The sequence below is a fragment of the Euprymna scolopes genome, chromosome 26, assembly GCF_053919585.1.
Source record: "Euprymna scolopes isolate OS-2025 chromosome 26, ASM5391958v1, whole genome shotgun sequence".
In the NCBI taxonomy this organism is placed as follows: Eukaryota; Metazoa; Mollusca; class Cephalopoda; order Sepiida; family Sepiolidae; genus Euprymna; species Euprymna scolopes.
In genome coordinates, this window is record NC_136507.1 from 84277545 (window position 1) to 84300044 (window position 22500).

Here is a 22500-nt window from a genome sequence, read left to right on the forward strand (position 1 = left end):
TTGTGGTAGACATTAAGCCACGGACAATAATGTTTACATATAGTATTTAAAAAAAACAAAAAAGTTTCCTCATCAGCAAAAGTATTGGGAAGGGTTTTTAATATATGTAAAAGACACCATAAACAAACATAGTATTAAAAGTAAGGCAGATGCATCTTTTAATTATTCGCCTTTTGAAATCAGCAATTAAGGTCAAAGTATTCATATGGATGTTTATTGTAGCTTTTCAACGATACCTATATATGTATATATATACATATATATATATATATATATATATATATATAATTATCTGCGTGCAGTATAAACCTCATCTTTTTTTCTTTCTACCAAACTCCTTCTTTCTCATGTCTATGGACACGAACCTGTCTTTATAAGGGATTCGATCTATGGAACATATTAGATCTGTGTTCTAGCCTTAAAAATTGAAATAAATGGCATTCCCAACTCTATGTATACTAAAACTCTTTTTTTTTTGTTTCCACATACGTAAAAGTAGCATAATTCTCAACTTTTCTACCCATCTGTCGATATAAACCACTTTAACGACTAAGATGTTGGTGCTTAATATTTTTGTATCTATTCGAGCTGATGGTACAGCAGTCATTTTTTTTTTGTACTTTACAAATCCGTATTATTATTTTCAACTTTTATCTCATTTCATGGATTGAAAATAATTATGTCCTGTATTTACGGAGAAACTTACAAATTTACTAATTTTACGCTAGTTAAAGACGTAAGAATCTCAAGATTCATCTGTGTATTTTAGTGATGGGACGATTCCTATATATTTTTATCAATACCGGTTCTGATTTAAATTTGCGATTCGATACAATTACAAGTACCGATTCGTTTTAAATAAAAAAAAGAAAACTCTATTGTTTTATTCTTCAGGATTCTTCGGATTATTGTAAATACCTAAGTAATATGTACATGCATTCGCGGAAACATGAAAAAATACACTTGTTGGTCGTAGGCAAGTATAGATTTTAGTTTAACTGGTAGTTTAAAATGCATAAATATGAATCATATTTAATATTGATACAAGAAATGGAAAATTAAGTTCTTAACGAAAGTAAAAATGAAAAAAAGTAAAAACATCGTTTTGGGCATCGGAAAAAAAAGGCAAAAAATTCCAATTTCGATATCGATTCCGATACTTCCAAAAGTTACGATTTTTCAATTTTGATTCCGATTAAGCGTTCCAACACAAGTGCATTCCGTATTCACTTACCGAAGGGGCACATATTTTAGGCGAATTGAACCAGCTTCCCTGGAAAGAATATTTTTCTTGATACATCAAATGCATAAGCGATACAAAGTCGCATGCATATTCTTCCAAAGGAGCTGACGACGCTAGTATTTTGAGTGTCTTGGAGAGAGGTTTCGATATCCTACTAAATACAGCGCGCGACATTCCCAAATGGCCACCCATATTGTACTGACCAGGCTCATCGTTACTTAACTGCGGTTATCTAAGGGGAACTAGTGTGTCAACCTGAATGTAGCACACAATAAGTGCACTTATTCTTCAAGCAGTGTATATCAATTACTATTTTATTTTTGTATCGATGCCTCTGTCCAGTTCTAAAAGACAATGGATACTTTCTGTAAGGGCAGCTACAAGTGTAATTGTGAGGCCACAGTTACGAAATCTCCAAGCACACTTTTCCTGGATTGGCGTTGCTTGAGTTCATTTGCAAGAAGAAGTGCTGGACGACTGGAAACAACGCCGAAATATGCGGAGAAACATACAGCGCCTGAGATAACCAAATGGTCACGCATTATAATACTGATCAGGAACTACGTTGCTTAACTTTGGTGATGAACGGAGCAGTAGCAATCGCGTAATATGCAAATGAGCAATTCGCCTGCGCAATGCGACGTCGCAACACAGATAAACAGGACACACGTGTTCAGAGAAGCGGTGTCTGAGACGTGGCGACAGACGCATGTGTTAAAGACGCGTGGGTGGCGTAAGAGCGAAGATGAAATGTCACACGTAGCCAGAGAAGGAGAAATTAACTGTTTAAATATTTAAAAAAAATATGTTGTTGGAAATACTATATATAAATGCTTTCGTTAAAAAAGAAAGCGGATCGGGTTATTTTCTTTCTGTTTTCATTACGACGTGTTGGTACGGGTAAATATAACAACAGTGTTTAAAAGGTTTACAATGTTACAGTGCTATGAGTTTATCGAAGCACATTCTATTAAAATACTTGGAAAACAGGCATAGAGACGCAACATTGCGGTGATGGGACAGGGGTTATAGTTTTGTTGACAGTGCAGGACCTATTAGAGACTTGTAGTGGGCGTAGTAGTCCAGACGTGGAAACTACTTTGACAACGTGATTATGCCGTATATATTTTTGTATTAATGAGTAATCAGTTAACAATGCCTAAAAGCATAACAACAATATCATAAATGAAAATAGGACGAGATAATTCATTGAAGAGAAAATCAACATTAAAACATCGGGGATAACAATAAGTAGGTTTTACCCATAGAATGATGTGGTATTTTGGTCACTATACCTAGTACAGAGAATAGATTACGAAAACGACAGCTGCTTCCGCCCTGTCTCACCCAATATTGTTTTTCACCCGCTTCTATACAGAAAACTATTTTTGTTTTTATTTTTTTAAGTTATAAAGATGCACGGGGTATTGTTTCTACGTCTGGGCTGATACACTAACTACAAGTATCTAAGCAATACAGGTCCTGCACTGTCAATAACAATGGAAACTCTGCCCTATCGTTGCAATATTGTATCTCTGTGCCCGTTTTGCAAGTACTTTAATAAAATGTGCTTTGATGAAATCACAGCACTGTAATATTGTAAGCCTTCTTTAACGGTGTTGGTATATTTTAACGGACCCAACACGTTGTAGACTCAGTGACAATGGAACTAGAAAGAAAGAAAAAAGTCGACACACTTTTATTTTTAACTTTATATCTGCTATTTCCAACAACGCATTTTTTCTAAATGTTTAAACAGCTAATTCCTCCTTCTCTGGCTGCGTGTGATATTTCATCTTCGCTCTTACGCTAGCCACGCGTTTCGAACATGTGCTTCTTTCGCGACATCTCAGACACCTCTTCTCCGAGCATGTGTGCTCTTTTTATCTGTGCTGAGACGTCACATCGCGCAGCCGAATTGCTCATTTGCACATTATGCGACTGCTACTGCTCCATTCGTCAACGAAGTTAAGCAACGTAGTGCCTGATTAAATATTTATACAGTTAATTTCTCCTTCTCTGGAAAGGTGTGGCTTTTAGTCTCTTCTCTGACGCCACTACGCGTCTGGAACGCGTGATTCTTTCACCACATCTCGAACACCTCTTCTCCGACCACGTGTGTCCGTTTTTGTCTGTGTTTTGACATAACATCGCGCAGCCCCGTTGTTCATTTGCATATTATGAGACTGCTGCTGCTCCCAGCACTGGCGGCTCTGTTACAGCATTTGTGTCCAATTAATGTACATATTTATACACCAAGGATTGAAAAACAGGTTAAATCTTAATAAGATGAAATGTAGCAATTTCGTACCTCAATGCACAACTGAACCTACATCATATTCTAGATTGCCAGCATGTTTTAAATGATCTGAAAAAGGCAGAAGGAGCAACATCAGAAATAATTATATTTATATTAATATAAACACTTTATTCATTGAAGTGTTTTCTTAATTTCAGCGGTTGCAGTATTTGAACAACTAAATAATTACTGTTCCTACAATTATTATTTTTTAAAAAAATAATTTCCTTTAGTTATGGAAGGTGAGGATAACCGATGAATAGGCCCATTTAGCACAAGAGTGTTCACTAATTAAGTGGTTGTGTTGCGTGTCGGGGGGGCTATATGGCCGTATGTATACGGTATTAGAAGTTGTATTGTCGGGGGTTATGTATGACATGGACGGGTGTATATATTACGTACGCGTGTCTAACTAGTGTAATGTCTATTGGCATAAAGATTATGATAACAAACATTTTTACAACGGACATGAAACAAAAAGCGATGAATAACATTTCTCTTTGATTGTAACATCAGGCCAATCGGAGAACCATACCTTATCCATCCATGATCTTGTTTGATGGATCAGCGGGGAAAGCTGCAAAGACAATTCATCCTAATGAATCAACAAATCTCGCGTTTTCTTTTCTGCTACTTTTATTTCCAATGTTTCCCTATTAGAAAGCTTCCGTTGGTTCTAGACTAACGCATTTTTATCCCTACTACCGGAAGTCATCACCTACAAACTCGATTCTCTATCTCTCTCTCTCTCTTCCTCTATCTATCTATCTATCTATCTATCTATCTATCTATCTATCTATCTCACACTCCAAATCCTTCTGCGTCTGCTTTCACGCTTCCAGTCTCTTAAATCATCGTGTTTTTTCAACACTATAACTAAAGTCAACCTCATTTTAAATTGACCTCTAGAGGTCAATCAATGTTAAATTATTTTTTTTTTTTAGATTCTACATTCCTTAATTTATTAAACATCTTAACATAAACAATTTTATCTGTAAATATCATTTTTCTGGAATAACATTCTATTTTTACCAATGTTACAACGACCCCAATAATCGACTACTATAATTTCATACAATAATCGATTATTTCAATGGTTTCCAGTGTTTCCGGTAGACTAACAACATAACAGTTAACCAGAGTTTAATCTTGATCAAGTAAAACCAAAGACTGCAAAATGGTGCTTAATGTCCAACCTTGCTGAACATTTAGCAAAATAAGGTGAGGATCAAGGTGTAATAAAGTACCCTCGAAAAAAGAACATCGTCTTACTCTACTCTTTGATATAGTAACCAATTGAAATAGCGTCTCATATCGCCCTCAACTATGGTCGACAACTTTTTTTTAATTAAATTTATAAAACTATGTCTGTCTGCTTTATGTCTGTCTGTCTGTCTTCATATTTTTAAACTCTATCTCTACCGAAACTAAAAGTCGCAGAGCGGCACTAGGGGCTTCAAGTGATTGGATCTGTTATGGACCATTATTTTATGGGTCTTTAGCCGGTTAAATAGCTTTAATGGGTTAAAAATGGGTCGTAGTTGAAAGAATCGTTATAAATTTTGTACATTAATTTTAGTTTATATTTAAGTAGTTTATGGAAACTTGGTACAGTAAGAACGTCGCCAGCTTTGAATGCTGTAGCTTTGCTTTCGGTTTCGATTTTAGCTAATGGCACTCAATAACTTTTTTTAATTTTTTAAATCACGCCTCTATAATAATATATACGAAATTTGGACAAATAAAATATCATATTTAAGCGTATTTTACGCCCGGGCAAAGCCTAGTGCCCCCTTCACTAGTATATATATATATATATATATATATATATATATATATATATATATATATATATATAGTAAGTTAAAAAATGTATATGGCGATTAAACTACACTGAATATCCCGCGTTTCATCCACTCTAGGACTCTTCAGGCTTATATAAGCCTGAAGAGTCCTAGAGTGGAGGAAACGCGGAATATTCAGTGTATATTAATCGCCCTATTCATTTTTTAACTTACTAACTAGCTCTACCTATGTATTGAGAACTTTTGAAGTAAATACTTAAAGTTTACGCATAAATCTATACTTTCGTATATTAATTTTATGTGAGTAAATTAAGTAATTATATATATATATATATATATATATATATATATATTGTCACATAGTTAAAACTAAGCAGGCATATATAAGCCTCCTGGTGACGATTGGGAGAATTTACTCGAAAATTCTCGTAAAAGAAATGGAACTAAAAGACACTTGCGAAGCGTATAATTAATTAATTTAAATAATTCATTTTTTATGAGAAAACGTTTATCTCATTATTCGTGACGGATTGCAGAATCTCTGGATTAGGATTTAACTGCCTTTTTTATTCAATGAGCGGTTACCCAAGTACTTTTTTAAAAACTTTTGAATCACGACTCTATAATAATATATACGAAATCTAGATAATTAAAGTATCCTATTTATGCGTATTTTACTACCGGGATAAACCACCCCCGCTAATAACCTATAAATCTGTTAGTTAGTGCAACTATTCTATACACTATCAAGGTCTAAAATACTATTTTAAGCCTAGGCAATGAAATACACGTATGTTTTCAATGTAGTATACTCGACTTTTTCTGGCAGTTTTTTTTTTCAAACTGTTTTTCACTGTGTTTTTTCTCATGCAACCGGTTTCTCGATACTCACGTTTTTATATCAACTGACATGGATGGCAAGCCATCTATCCCAAAAGACAATGGATACCCGCTGTAAGAATGCCCATGCGTGTAATTATGAAGCAAGGTTTGCACAATCATCAAGCACACCTCTTCTGGATCGGAACTGCCTGATTGCAGTGGCATCGAGAAGTCCAGGATGACTGGAAAAACGCCTATATAAGCAGAGAGAACATACACTATCTGGTATTTATAAATTGTTACCCATTTTAATACTGCTCAATCATGCTTAACTTCGATAGTCTAAACGAAACCGACGTGATTATATCTTTTGTCATATTTTAGTGTCTTAAATGTGTTTATTGAGTAATTCTAAAATAGACTTCGTAGTCTAGTAGGAAATGCCCTTTTCTCTTCCCTGCAACCTATTGCTCACAGAAGAGACGTTGCGAGCCTGTCTCTGTTTTATCATTATTTTCATGGAGAGTGCTCGTCTGAGCCCCAATCTATCGTCCTGCCTTGCCAAATTTTCACGAGAAACACTCGTTTCACTGTAAACATTATCAATAATTTCCCCCATTCTTTTATCTGTGCCTAAACCTAAACGTACATTCCATGAATAAAGCTCATTTCTAAGAACTGCGCACCTGTGGAACTCGCTTCCGTTGACCTGCTTTTCAGCTGACTACAATCTGGCTGTCTTCAAGTCCAATGTAAACAAGTTTTTGATGAGCTGTTCTTCTTAAGTAATCCAATTTACCAAATTTACAATTCTAGCGATTACTATATTGTAGATTTGACCACTGTACACTCGTTAACCATAATCCTCGAGTGGCCTCTTGGCCTTGATAAGTAGGGGTTCCTTTGTAATATATATATATATATATATACATACATGCAATATCCTGATCCAAAAGAAGGTCCTGGATATGACCTTAAACTATATCCAGTGTTGAGGACCCAGATGGCGGGCTTTGGGGAGTGTGGAGCCACCCTTTAATTGCCATTGCTCCCAGGTCCACTCTTACCCGGAGTGGTAGTACATGTTAGGTTCCCAACTATGGGTTAAATAGAAACCGACTTGAAAAGAACAAATATATTCTATAAAAAAAATTTTTTCTTCAAAATCTTTGGATTCGGCATTTAATAGTTGATATGCCGTAAAACAAAAACAACCAACGAACCATAATCTAACACACATATGAAAACATGGAAACGAAAAAAAAATGTCCATTTGTTTAATTTGTACCCAGGGCTCTCGTATTTGTCATAAGATTCACTTGAGGCAAATCAAAAATATATAAAAAACAAAACAAGTGTTCAATCTTTCTTTGTCTTATCTAAGTTTATGCTTGGCAAATGCAAAGTTCTTTCTTCTCGCTGTTTCTAATCTCCATATCAATAATATGGCCGAGAATATTATTCACAAGATTAACATCTACGCTGGTGATGCCACGTTCTCTTCTGGCAATTCTTGCTGCTCATCTCTCTAGAAGCAAATAAAAAAATACGGCTGATCTAAAAGTTCATATGGGTTCGATTTGCTTTGTTCGAACCTTTTAACACTCAGTTCATGGCTATTTATTCAAAGGCTGTCCTTTTCCACTCTTATAAAGTTCTTGAAGAGAAATGCACTTTGAAACCATTTGCTTTTTTTTTCTCACATAAAATCTTTCTTCAAATTCATATAATAGATCCATTGCTGTTTATGCTTTTCAAAAGTCGGTTGTCCATAGCAATCATATCACTTTTTCCTCCCATCTCTACAGATTCACTAAAATAAATTTTGTGGAGTACTTTGGAGTGATGAATCCCTGTCATATTTTCGGGTACTTGTTTATATTCTGAAAAATATCAGCTCTCTCATGGGCGTTGTCCTGGATATGACCTTAAACTATACCCAGTGGTGAGCCCCCTGCTTGTGGGCTTTGGGGAGTTTGGAGCCACCTTTTAATTCCCATTGCTCCCAGGTCCACTCTGACCCGGAGTGGTAGTACCTGTTAGGGTCCGAACTATGGGTTAAATAGAAACCGACTTGAAAACAACAAATATATTCTATTAAAAAATGTCTTCAAAATCTTTGGATTCGGCATTAAATGACCTGAAAAGGGTTGATATGCCGTAAAACGAAAACAACCAACCATCTCATGGGCGTGATGTTGCTAGTCCCAGTCTTTTCCATTGATACTATCATGTCGTGTTATTCAGAATTACCTTATCTATTTCCTAATTCTTTAGTCCTAGCTCGTCTGACCCGTTAGTCTGCAGAAATGTGCTGCTTTGATATCCTATTGAAATACAGATTATTATTCTAGTAGACATTTTCTAAGAACTGCCGCACGTTAAAACTCTCTTATCGGTGATTGTTTTATTCGTACATGACCTCCATCTTTAACAGACTAGGATAAATAGGCATCTGGTGTCTTTAAGACGATCATACTTCGTTTATTGTTGCTTATTACCCCAAGTTGCTTTATGTCTTGTCTGGAGCGATTTCTACAAAATGTATATATCATAATCTTCATTATCCAAATTCAAACAATTTAAAATAATGTACTTTCTTAGTTGACTTATTAAAGCAGACACTTGAAACAAATGGCTAAATATTATCTATCTATCTATCTATCTATCTATCTATCTATCTATTATATAAAAGGAACATTTTTTTGTCTTTGAGTTCGTTCCCCATGGACCTAAAAACGGTTGGGTCCATTTTTATGAAATTTCACAGGAAGGTATATTATGTGCGTTTCAAAGTTCTTAGATAGGTTTTTATCCAAATGTCTCCTATAAGTATCGATAATCGATAATCGAAATAATCCGATGAAAGAAGAAACAGACGATTTGGACCAAAGTTAACATCTTACAAAGCTTAACACCACAAGTGCATTCGAGAAGTGTTTTTACCATACAAGCCGAAGGCGCAACATACAAAACTAAGAGGAGGTTCTTTTATATGGCAGAAACGGTTCGAAATGAAGTTTCTGTTTAAAGACCAATTTCACACTTATATTTAACTTTTCATTTTAAACTTAAATTTAAGCCATTATAGCCGCACGACCAATAATGCTAGGCAACTTCTATCATATAAAGACAAAAATCTGTTTAAATGTATATACGTATGTATGTTTGTATGTCCCCCGAAAATTTTCGACAGAAGCGACAGATTTTCATGAGATCCATATAATTTTGAAGCTTGACCCTTCAGAAACCAAATATCGAAAAATTGGCCGAAAACATTTATTCCTTCACTCTCAACTGCGCACTTTTGTCCAGGGAGGGTCGTTTTTTTTTTCGCTGAAATTTTTTACAAGTCATTCAACCCCCGCTTCCTCGCATAAAAGGCGTTATTTCGACCGCCCGTGACGTCACAACCACAGTTAGCAGTCGGTAAGACAGTTTTTTTTCACTTCTTCTTCCTCTGGCGTGATACAGGTTTGAGCCTGCTTACTACTCCTATTTTTTTTTGTGCTCGTAAGTTTCCTATTTATTTGTTTGTTTTGGCTCAACCAAGACCTTTACACACACGTCCTCTTTTTTTTTTTTCGCCTTCGCGTCACGGGTTCGAGCCTGCTTGCCTACTACAACGTTTTTTTTGCTCAACACACACCGTCAAACATCCAGGAAACGCCGGGCACCCAGGCTAGTATAAAATAAATAGTAGATTCTTTGATATAACAAAGGCGCGTTCGAAATGAATGTTTCTCTTTAGGGCACAATCGAAGCATAATACTTGACTTTCATGTTAAACTTTAATGAAAGCCACTATATATAAAAACAATTTTATATGAGCAACAGTAGGTGCTCCACATTGCAATATAGACTATTATATATTGTGAAATTAGTCACTGCGAGAGGCATGTAAAATTTCCTTCATGTGCATCGTGATGGGTTCCTAATTAAAACAGGCAATATATCAATTTGATTGAAAAATTGGTTACTTTATCGATTTCAATGACAATAAAAATATGGAAGCCTGAAACATTCGTCGAACATTATTCAATCACAGGCAACGCCAGGCCACCCTGCTAGTTCTACATAATTATGTTTCCATAAATTTGAGATTGTATAACTTTACTGATAGTCTACGTAGTATTAATACTACACAGACATTGATTGTAATATTTAATGTCAATGACGTATCTTGCGGACAAGAACATAAATAATATTGCGATATAATGAACTTCATGATCTATATGGTGTGCCACAAACGGATTAAGCATCAGTAGCCTAGATTGTTCAGAGATTATAAGTTACACAAACATATATGGAAATATCGCCTATTCCTGAAGCATTTCTCACAAAAATATAGTAAAATCAACTGACAAGAAAAAAGAACGATATATAGGGTGTCCAAAAAGTTAGTGGAGGATTTCGAACTTAAATAGATTCTTTCTTTTTTATGATATCTTTCTGCAATTTTAACACAATGCGAAATGGAAAACATCAATAGAAAATTCAAACAATCTTTATTTATCATAAATAATGTCTTTTAAATGTTGCCCATTTTCAAATACGAAGAATATTTGTGCTCTTTGACGTTTTTTTGTCTGCCATCTCGAGGACGAAATAATAGAATCAAATCGTAATCAAGTGATTCTGCAATCTGTCATGGATAATTTTTTAGAAAGAGCACAAATATGCAAATCTGAAAATGGGCAACATTTAAAAGACATTATTTACGATAAATAAAAATTGTTTGAATTTCGTATTTTTTTTTTTACAAAACTTCCCAACGTGCTACAATTACAGAAATAATCTATTTAAGTTCCAAACGCCTAAGTCACTTTTTGGACATCTTGCATAAACAGTGCTCTTCAAAAAATTTGTGAAGCTGTTCTAGCTATCCGTCTTTAAGGAACTTACTATAACGGAACACAATGCTATTATATATTATTATCCGTGTAACAGAGTGCATTCGCGCGTGTGACAGCTAATACAATGCTAATCCGTATGCGGAATCACGTCACAGCAAGGAAAAAGAAAACCTACTATAAAAAGGAGAGCGAGCACGTTAGAGAAGACGATCACGTTAGAGACGTGGATGACGTTCCAAGGGTCATAGGTAAGGTATATGGAGCACAATCGCGTTTCCTTCGGGGAAGTATCCGGAAATAATGTGTCTTTTTTATAAAATAAACGAAATCAGTGTATTACTTGTCCTATATTCCCTGCGGTGTACTCTGCTACAACGTGTTGGGTCTACCTGTGTAAACATGTACAGCGTTACATCTGGATGTTAACATCACACGTGTTTTTGCCCGCCTTTCGTAAAACCTTGTTGTTTATCTTTTGAATGAATAGGCATACTTCTTATAAATGAAGCTTCATGTAGAATATTCGATTACATATAGCATGATATCCCTTGATACAATGCGTTATCAAGCCGCACGTGCTTCGGCGTGTTATGTACACGAAAAATGATAGGCCAATGTGAATATTGTTTTCTCGTGGGAACTAGTTCTGAACATGTTCTATTTGTGCTTTTTCTCAGGTAGGTTTTTATATAAGATAACAACAGTAAATTTATATAAATTTTATTAGGACTTTTCAACTACATACTTTGTGTAAATTGCTGTATATACGTTTCGTGGGTGTCTTTTAGTTCCATTTCTTTTACGAGAATTTTCGAGCAAATTCTACCAGTTGTCATCAGGAAGCTTACATATGTCTGCTAATTTTAACTTTGTGACAACATATATATATATATATATATATATATATATATATATATATATATATATATATAAGTGAAAGTGTCTGTGTGTGTGTATACATTTCCATACGCAATAACTCTGTTAATTTTAAGTCTACAGACTCGAAATTTTATATACAGAATACTGAGATTTTGGAAAATCGATGTGATCGGATGTCGGCCAGAAATTTGGCGATTTGACTTTTGAGAACTCTACCAAACTCCTCCGACATTTTTTAGTCTAAACACTTGAAATTTTAGATATAGGTTCGATGAACATGGATCTAACTTAATAACGTAATTTGAGCCCAAGACAATAAAGTTTAAGGGGTCATAATAGGAGTCAAAGTTTTAAAAAATTGACCGCTTTTTCTTTTTTTGCTCAACATACACCTCCAAATACCAAGGCAACGCCGGGCTGAAATTCTAGTATATATATATATATATATATATATATATATATATATATATATATATATATATATATATATATATATATACTAGCGGAGGGAGGAGCCACTAGGCTTTACACGGGCGTAAAATACGCTTAAATATGATATTTTACTTTGTCCAGATTTCGTATATATTATTATAGAGTCGTGATTTAAAAAAAAAAAAGTATTTGGTTCCATCAGCTGGATTCGAAACCGATAGCATAACTTAAGCATTCAAAGCTGATGGCGTTACCACTTTACCAACGTCACACGTATATGAACTGATTAAAAATTAAACATAAAATAAGATGAATTTACTAAATGTTTAAAGATTTTTTTCAATTTTTACTTAGTTTTAATCCATTAAAACCAATTTTAACCGGCTAAAGTCCTGTAAGAAACGGTCCGTAAAATATGCAATTATTTGCGGGCCCCTAGCACCACTCTAGGACTTTTAGTTTCGGAAGAGATAAGGTTTGAAAATATGCAGACAGACTAACAGGCATATATCCTTTTATATATATATTTTTTTTTTTTGCGTATGTGTAAAATATGCCGCGTGCGGGATTATGCTCACGTGTGAGAAACGTTGCTAAATTAAAAAAAATTACGCTTTTCTAAAAGGTTAATTGTGAAATGTTAATCTAAACTTTGAAATAATGGTTTTGGTTAGTTAATTACGAAAACAGGCCTTTTATGTACTACGCCTTCTTCGCGGTATTTTGGACACTTCTCTAGTAATAACAGCAGTCAACAATTCTTTTAATTTCCTGTTTGTGTCTAAAACTAAACGAAAATTCTATAATCATAGGTTGTTATGATTGTCCTTCTCTGGAACAAAATACTTTTTGGTTGCTTTAATCAGACTACAAAATAGTAGTTTTCGAATCTAATCTAAATAAGTTCTTGTTGACCCGCCCCCTTAAATAATTAAGTCATACCCAAGTTTCATCATTACTGATCATGTTTCAGCATCTACCTAAAACTTATAAACCCTTATCATAGAGTGCTTCCCGGGCCTTCATAAGCGGTTATCTAGGTTACCTACAAGTAAAAAGACAAAAAAAAAAAAAAAAAAAAAAAAAAGGAATCAATCTGTCGAGGAAATACAATGTAACGTCATTTATCGATAGCATTCATTTAAGAAAGATAAACAACGTATTCACTTCATCTTATGTATGGCGCCATTTATTATATTTCGCTTGTTGCCGCGAGTCATGGACGCACTTGTTTTAGAGATAGACTAGTCAAAGTACGCGGCGTTGACATGTTGTATTTGATATACGTGAATATTCCGTCCTCATAAATATCACTCTTATTGATAAAACAAAACATTAATTCATAATGGCTTTTTTTTTCGTATTCCTCATGAGGTAGGAGCAGTAGGTGCGTTTTATTTTATAGAGGTCTCGCCAGTAGCACTAAACCTCTCTTTTAATGTTATCTTTTATCTTTTAGTCCTTCCGCTTTCAAAATATAATGCGAGTCTCTATATACTAATATGATATTGCTTTTAATTCTACATTTAAATAAATTTAAAATCGTGCTGATATTCGCATTTATTGACACAAAAATATGTTGGCAAAACTTTTTAAAAATGAATAAGCTAGACTCGAAACTAAACCATTTCGCGTCCTAGCCGCATGCACTACCGACTTTGGTATCGAGACAAAGACAATAAAGTGCAAATATTAAGACACTTGAAATAATAAATGTTATTTGTTCATGCGTAGAAAAAAGTATAAACATGTCGACTAGTTAAAAAAAAAACATTTCGCATATCAACATGCCGATATATCTATATGCTTTATTCATAAACCCAACCAAAAATCTTACTCATTATAACCATGCTTGGTGTATAATTACTATTTCCTGTTATTTTTATTTTTTTTTACACAGTGATCACCACTTATCAAGGCCCGGAAGCCACTCAGGGATAAGGGTTATTGCAAGTACATTACGTTAGTGTGGAGATTTGATGAAGTGTTTACTTAAGGGGGCGGTTCATTAGGAATTTGTTAACGTTGGACTTGAACACATCCAAGTTGTAGTCCGGTGGGAAGCAGGCAGACGGAACAGAGTTCCACAGGCGTGCAGTTCTAAGAAAGAAGCTTTGTTCATGGAATCCACGTTTTGATTTAGGCACATATATAGAGTGGGGGAAATTTTTCACAGTGGATTCAGCTAGACGGGTGTTTTTATGAAAGATTGTAGAGGGGGGACCAGAGATTGGAGTTCAGACGAAATAACGATAAAACAAGGATAGGCTCGCAACGTCTCTTCTGTGGGAGAGAGGTTGCAGGGTAAAGAAAAGGGCATCCCCCACTAAGCCACGAAGTCTATTTTGTACTCTGTCAAGGCGGGATAGGCTGTTGTTAGCAGCTCCTGCCCAGATATGGCAACAGTATTCCATCCATTTATTGCTTGGGTAATTTAAGTGTAATGTGAGCAGTATGGTAAGAGTTTACATGTTAAATATTTACACACACGTACCATTACTGTTTTATTTATATCGATAGATAGATAGATAGATAGATAAATAGATAGATAAAAAGAACGAAAGAAAGAAAGAGAAGCGAGATAGAAAGAGAAACAAAGATCTACCATCGTCTGCCAAGGGTGTAAGGCATAAGGAGAACATTAAAAATTGTCTATTTAAATGTGATTTTGTTATTTGTATTGAACTATGTACGACAATATTACTTTCTGAATATTTAATAGTACTTATTAATTTATTTCATTCGATGCAGTTCTATATTTAAAATGCAATGGGACCATGGATATATATATATATATATATATATATATATATATATATATATATATTGTCACATAGTTAAAATTAGCAGACATATATAAGCTTCCATGAGAATATATATATATATATATATATATATATATATATATATATATATATATATATGCTGCGTATCATTAGTTTGTTTTTTTCTGTACAGTAAATTACATTTTTATGTTATCCAGAAATATATCCATTTTAAGAAAATATATTTTCTTAAAATGCAATGGGGTCATGGATATATATATATATATATATATATATATATATATATATATATATATTGTCACATAGTTAAAATTAGCAGACATATATAAGCTTCCTAATGAATATATATATATATATATATATATATATATATATATATATGCTGCGTATCATTAGTTTTTTTTTCTGTACAGTAAATTACATTTTATGTTATCCAGAAATATATCCATTTAAAGAAAATATATTTTCTTTATATAGATAGCTAGATAGACAGAAAAAGGGAGCGAGATAGAAAAAGAAAGATCGGTGTAAATCCTGCAAATATCAATATGCAATCGCGTTTTTTTTTTTTAATCTAATCTTCGATCATTTTTTTTATACTTGCTTCATTCTAGCATGTAGAATTAGATACTAAACAGAAGCGCAAATCGCACGCTAACGAATCTTACAACTGAGCAGATGACGTTCCAATGAAAGTCGCTGATGTGTTAACCATTCTCTACTCACTGGATTAAAGAGTTCTACTTCCTTTGTGACGCCAACCTTTTGTCTAAGACTGGAAGCAGGTGGTCTGTGAAAAAAATATGATGATGTCGATGACGAAATATAATCGAGCATCTTCACAGCACATGTCTAGGGAAAAAAGTTATTTTTTTTCTTTTTCGCAAAAATAGCTATTGACTTTGTTTCTATAATATTGAATATGAATAATTCTATTACAGATCTGGAGTTTCGTTGTAACGAATGGCTTGAATGATAATCAGAAGTATTTTCCTGTGAACATCCGTCTGGATGCATTCATTGCATAAGTTGTGATCGTCCTCTGGTTGTGCTGGTTCAAAGTCGTTGCTTGATTCCAACGTAGTCCATAGTATGTTGTACTGTTAAAAACTATGAAATTAATACCATCAAAATGACGAAAGAAGAAAACGTCAGGTTTCAAAGAAGGCACATTTAATTTAAAAACTTTCAGCATATAAAAACAATTATAAATGATTTTATTCAATTTTAAAAAAAGTCTTCATTTTTTTTTGGGGGGGGGGTTGCAAATATAAATCTACTAGCAGTTCTTCCCGGCTTTCCTCGAACCCTATGTGTTTGACTCATGTCAAGGTAACCAACATCTAAAATGTCAAGTATTTAGACCCAAAATTGGCAGAGGAGTTTAGTAGAGTCTGCAAAGATCACCTCTGTCAACTTTTATTTCTACGCAGCCAAATTTCCAACCAAAAACTTATTAAAAAAGCTTTCTGCACGGCGGAAGACCCTTTATGAAAATTTTCAAGTGTTTAGACCCAAAATTGGCTGAATAGTTTGCGAGACACCGCAAAGGTCAACTCTTTTAAACTTTTACCCTTTGGAAGCCAAATTTTCGGCCAAGAACCGATGAAAAAGCTTGCCCTATTTTGGAGTAAACTTTATGTAAAATTTCAAATACATTAGCCGAGTAATTTTGTAGAGACGCAGGGTTCAAATTTAAAAAAAAATTGTCCCCAATTTTGACCCCTTAACATTTATTGCTTTGGGCTCAAATCAAATTAAAAAGTGTGATCCATGTCCAAGTGACCTACATCTAAAATCTCAATCTTGGTATTGTGGGAGGTTTAGACACAAAACGCGCGGAAGAGTTTGGTAGAGATTTCAAAGATTAAATCGTTTAATTTTGACCCCTTAACAGCCAAATTTCAGGCCGAAAACGTATTAAAAAGATTTTTCTAAATTTCAATACCTCTTATGTCAAATCTCGAATCTGTAGACTGAAAATTGACAAAGTAGTTTAGTAGGGAAACACACAGACAAACATACACACAGACAGATAATTTCACTGTTATAGATATATAGATATAATATCCTACTTGTTCCTTCCTTTGTTAGTCCGTATGTTACGGTATGAAAAAAAAGCAAATACAACGTTTGAAGTTCAACTTGATTTGAAAAGGTAAATTTAGATTTGGTTGGTTGGTTGTTTTTGTTTTACGGCATATCAACCCTTTTCGGGTTATTTAATGCCGAATCCAAAGATTTTGAAGAAAATATTTTTAATAGAATATATTTGTTGTTTTCAAGTCGGTTTCTATTCAACCCATCGTTGGAACCCTAACAGGTACTAAGTATGGTAAGAGTTTACATGTTAAATATTTACACACACGTACCATTACTGTTTTATTTATATCGATAGATAGATAGATAGATAGATAGATAGATAAAAAGAAAGAAAGAAAGAGAAGCGAGATAGAAAGAGAAACAAAGATCTACAATCGTCTGCCAAGGGTGTAAGGCATAAGGAGAACATTAAAAATTGTCTATTTAAATGTGATTTTGTTATTTGTATTGAACTATGTACGACAATATTACTTTCTGAATATTTAATAGTACTTATTAATTTATTTCATTCGATGCAGTTCTATATTTAAAATGCAATGGGACCATGGATATATATATATATATATATATATATATATATATATTGTCACATAGTTAAAATTAGCAGACATATATAGCTTCCATGAGAATATATATATATATATATATATATATATATATATATATATATATGCTGCGTATCATTAGTTTGTTTTTTTCTGTACAGTAAATTACATTTTTATGTTATCCAGAAATATATCCATTTTAAGAAAATATATTTTCTTTATATAGATAGCTAGATAGACAGAAAAAGGGAGCGAGATAGAGAAAGAAAGATCGGTGTAAATCCTGCAAATATCAATATGCAATCGCGTTTTTTTTTTTAAATCTAATCTTCGATCATTTTTTTATACTTGCTTCATTCTAGCATGTAGAATTAGATGCTAAACAGAAGCGCAAATCGCACGCTAACGAATCTTACAACTGAGCAGATGACGTTCCAATGAAAGTCGCTGATGTGTTAACCATTCTCTACTCACTGGATTAAAGAGTTCTACTTCCTTTGTGACGCCAACCTTTTGTCTAAGACTGGAAGCAGGTGGTCTGTGAAAAAAATATGATGATGTCGATGACGAAATATAATCGAACATCTTCACAGCACATGTCTAGGGAAAAAGTTATTTATTTTCTTTTTCGCAAAAATAGCTATTGACTTTGTTTCTATAATATTGAATATGAATAATTCTATTACAGATCTGGAGTTTCGTTGTAACGAATGGCTTGAATGATAATCAGAAGTATTTTCCTGTGAACATCCGTCTGGATGCATTCATTGCATAAGTTGTGATCGTCCTCTGGTTGTGCTGGTTCAAAGTCGTTGCTTGATTCCAACGTAGTCCATAGTATGTTGTACTGTTAAAAACTATGAAATTAATACCATCAAAATGACGAAAGAAGAAAACGTCAGGTTTCAAAGAAGGCACATTTAATTTAAAAACTTTCAGCATATAAAAACAATTATAAATGATTTTATTCAATTTTAAAAAAAAGTCTGCATTTTTTTTTGGGGGGGGGGGGTTGCAAATATAAATCTACTAGCAGTTCTTCCCGGCTTTGCTCGAACCCTATGTGTTTGACTCATGTCAAGGTAACCTACATCTAAAATGTCAAGTCTTTAGACCCAAAATTGGCAGAGGAGTTTAGTAGAGTCTGCAAAGGTCACCTCTGTCAACTTTTATTTCTACGCAGCCAAATTTCCAACCAAAAACTTATTAAAAAAGCTTTCTGCACGGCGGAAGACCCTTTATGAAAATTTTCAAATGTTTAGACCCAAAATTGGCTGAATAGTTTGCTAGACACCGCAAAGGTCAACTGTTTTAAACTTTTACCCTTTGGAAGCCACATTTTAGGCCAAGAACCGATGAAAAAGCTTGCCCTATTTTGGAGTAAACTTTATGTAAAATTTCAAATACATTAGCCGAGTAATTTTGTAGAGACGCAGGGTTCAAATTTAAAAAAAAATTGTCCCCAATTTTGACCCCTTAACATTTATTGCTTTGGGCTCAAATCAAATTAAAAAGTGTGATCCATGTCCAAGTGACCTACATCTAAAATCTCAATCTTGGTATTGTGGGAGGTTTAGACACAAAACGCGCGGAAGAGTTTGGTAGAGATTTCAAAGATTAAATCGTTTAATTTTGACCCCTTAACAGCCAAATTTCAGGCCGAAAACGTATTAAAAAGATTTTTCTAAATTTCAATACCTCTTATGTCAAATCTCGAATCTGTAGACTGAAAATTGACAAAGTAGTTTAGTAGGGAAACACACAGACAAACATACACACAGACAGATAATTTCACTGTTATAGATATATAGATATAATATCCTACTTGTTCCTTCGTTTGTTAGTCCGTATGTTACGGTATGAAAAAAAAGCAAATACAACGTTTGAAGTTCAACTTGATTTGAAAAGGTAAATTTAGATTTGGTTGGTTGGTTGTTTTTGTTTTACGGCATATCAACCCTTTTCGGGTTATTTAATGCCGAATCCAAAGATTTTGAAGAAAATATTTTTAATAGAATATATTTGTTGTTTTCAAGTCGGTTTCTATTCAACCCATCGTTGGAACCCTAACGGGTACTACCACTCTGGGTCAGAGTGGACCTGGGAGCAATGGTAATTTAATGGTGGCTCCACACTCCCCAAAGCCCGCAAGCTGGGGCCTCACCACTGGATATAGTTTAAGGTCATATCCAGGACCCCCATTGAGGGACTTTTACCCTCTGCAGGGGGGGCAGTCGGTGTATTCTAATGCCCCACCGACAGGGCCGGGTAAATTTAGAATAATTTCGTGTTGAAAAAGGTCAGTCTATCAACCCTAGACAAGAATACAAGAGTGATCTTCCTTTGATGCACCCCTTTTTCGAATATCATTATACTAATATAACATAATTGTTGAATAATTTTAGAAAGGAACGAGCATTAATTTCAGCATGCAGCATTGTTTTTACGGAAGAAAGAAGTCAGCGATAGCTTACATAAAAAGTCAATATTCAAAAAGAACAGGGAAAACCAAGTGAAGAACATTGTCTACCAAGGGGTGCAAGGCATAAGGAATACATTAAAGATTGTCTATATAAATCTGATTTTATTATTTGTATTGAACTATGTAGCACAATATTACTTTCTGAATATGTACTAGTACTTATTAATTTATTTAATTCGATTCAGTTCTATATTTGATGAAATGCAATGAGGTCATGAAGATGTTGTATATATATATATATATATATATATATATATATATATATATATATATATACATGTATATATATGTAAATATACGTGTATATTTGTGTGTGTGTGTATATGTGTATTGGGGTGGAGAGGGCTCCCGTAAGCCGTGGTAAAGGCAACCTTTCTAGGAGAAGCAAATCTCTGATTTAAAAACCCATAAAGCGGAAGACCAGTACCCGCATTAAGCTGGTCTGCAGTTTAATTTGTTGCTGGCTATCTTGCTCTTGCTTGTTGCTGGATCTCAACATTTTGAACCGAGAGAGAGACTTAGCTGTCGTACAAAGCTTTAACATCATCTTTGTATAGATACTCCCTCAGGCATTTGGGCTCATGAATTTTAAATGTCTGAGGGAGTGGCACTCGTCTGACAAGACGTTGCAATCATATATATATATATATATATATATATATATATATATATATATATATATATATATTAGCTGCGTATAATTAGTTTATTTTTTCTGTCCAGTAAACTAAATTTTGGCGCTATGCAGAAATATATGCGCTTTTAGAAAAAATATTTTTTGATTAAATATATTTCTCATTCCGTGAAATTTCCAGTTTTTTTTTATAGTATTTTCTATTACCTAAGTAGGCATTTAGATTAAATGTGCTTTTCTTTTCTTGGCGTGTCTATCTGATTTACATCCGTGCATCAGTATACGTCACAAGTATACATGCAAATTAGAATGAAAAATAAGTTTCGTATCTATACTACAGGGTGGAACGATAAAAAAGTGTCGACCTAAAGAAAACATCATTACAGCTTTATTTTAAAACTTTTATTAAAGAAAAATCAATTCAGGTAATTTGATTATGCAGTAGAGCTGGCATCTATTCAATGTAGCTGCATTGAGACTAAACCACTTCTTCGATACGAGTGCGGAACTGGGAGTATGTCTTTTCCACAAACGCCGATGGGAGCTCAGTGAATACTCGGCAGATGGTTGTGATCAAGCTGGCTTTGGTATTGTGGGTGGCCATGTTGATGATGTTCTTACCATAGAAGTTGTCCAGCGTGTTCAGGTAAAGAGAGGAGGGGAGCCAGTGAAAGAAGGGTAGAAACGGAGAACTCCTCTGAAGGAAAGTTTGGGTCTCTTTGGACTTGTGAGCTGACGCAGAATCCTACAGCCATACCCAGGGTCTGCCAGCGGCCACCTGATGGCACCAGAGGATCACCACACACTTCAGCACATCCGCGTACACTTTGTTGTTCACGACATCAAAGGCCATAACCGTTTCCAGAAACTTTGTTTTCATCCGCCTGGGCACGCCGCTGTTATTCATGTAAATCCAACAGTTCATTTACAGGTTGTTGGGAAGGGACATGTTGTCAGAACTTGAATCGGTAGAAAGCATAAGTAGTACAGTGGTGCATCTCTGATATCGCTCGTTGAACATTGTGACACTTTTAGGCATGATAGAAGGCTCCTACCACTGTTGGGATTCGTACACAACTGGCCAACTAATAGATGGTCTGCGACAACAACAAAAAAGGAAACCAGTTTTCCTCAAACGGAAATAGATTCATGCCCTCTTTCATAGGGCGATAATTTTATTATTCTGCTCTGTTTTATACATATTTTCCTATATAATGTGTGTTGTTTACACATTTTTGCAGAAGACTCTGGCTACTCCATCGTAAAGAGCAGGAATTATTATTTTTTTGCAATATCCTGAAAAATATTAGCTTCATCAAACATATTGTTGATTAAATATATTTCCACAGGTCCTGCTTGATTTTTTAATATTTTAGGTAATGACATCATCATGTATCGTGTTTATACAGCAGTTTCGGGTAATCATTTTAGTTAAGCGGCGTTGAGTTCAATCATTACAATATTGGTCATATTTTGCTGTACTAGACGTTGAATGCCGTATTTTCTTGCTGACAGATACTTGCTGACCCAGAATCGCATGTGAATTTACAAAAACATTGCATGCTCAACCCCATCAGTATTACCCGCTAGGGCACTTCACTTGAATAGCAAAAA

The 22500-nt window shown here is 34.3% G+C and overlaps 1 protein-coding gene across 1 annotated transcript in view; it reads left to right on the plus strand.

Annotated features, from left to right (window-relative positions):
- Window positions 1–22500, plus strand: part of LOC145248238 (uncharacterized) — a 421957-nt gene that overhangs the window by 391411 nt on the left and 8046 nt on the right. The gene's annotated exons all lie outside the window — the stretch shown is intronic.